The sequence below is a fragment of the Sodiomyces alkalinus genome, assembly GCF_003711515.1.
Source record: "Sodiomyces alkalinus F11 unplaced genomic scaffold SODALscaffold_5, whole genome shotgun sequence".
NCBI classification, from domain to species: Eukaryota; Fungi; Ascomycota; class Sordariomycetes; order Glomerellales; family Plectosphaerellaceae; genus Sodiomyces; species Sodiomyces alkalinus.
In genome coordinates this window covers 1933048-1933663 of record NW_021167083.1, presented here as the reverse complement: position 1 = coordinate 1933663, position 616 = coordinate 1933048, and positions in this window count along the sequence as shown.

Below are 616 nucleotides of genomic sequence, written 5' to 3'. Positions count from 1 at the left end.
TCTTTTATCTAATTAACAGCTAATCGTTTATATTAGAACTAGGGGGTAGCGATACTATCGAAATCTATACCAACGCCTTATTTACCGATAATACCCTTGATTAAAAGAGTAGTTAAGCGTATATAATCTGCTTATTTAGTGGTATAATCGCGTAGCGCGCTAATAAGCAGAATACGGTTATAACGTTAATAATAGAAGCAGAGCTATTAGCGTTAGTATAAGGTATAAAAGAGGGTATCTTTATCTAACGCCTATTACTTAGTATAGGAGTAGAATTTAACGATCCGGAATTTAGGATCATATACGATAATAACTAAACGATTCGATTAGTTAATTAAGAGATTAGTATATTAATAACGCGCCTCCGCCACGTCGATATCTATAGCTACTAGTTATATTAAGTAAAGGAACGAGGGTAAATACTCATAACGTGTATTACGAGCGCGGAAATAGTGGTAGACGGATTAACGAAGTATCGTATAGGCAGGACCACGATATAGTCTATAGGGGATCCAGGGGGGATCCACTCTATAACTAAGGGCTCCGGATATCGGGGACTTCGGGCATTAGGATATAATAAGGGTGGATACCGGAAAAGACCGGATAGGATCCAAAT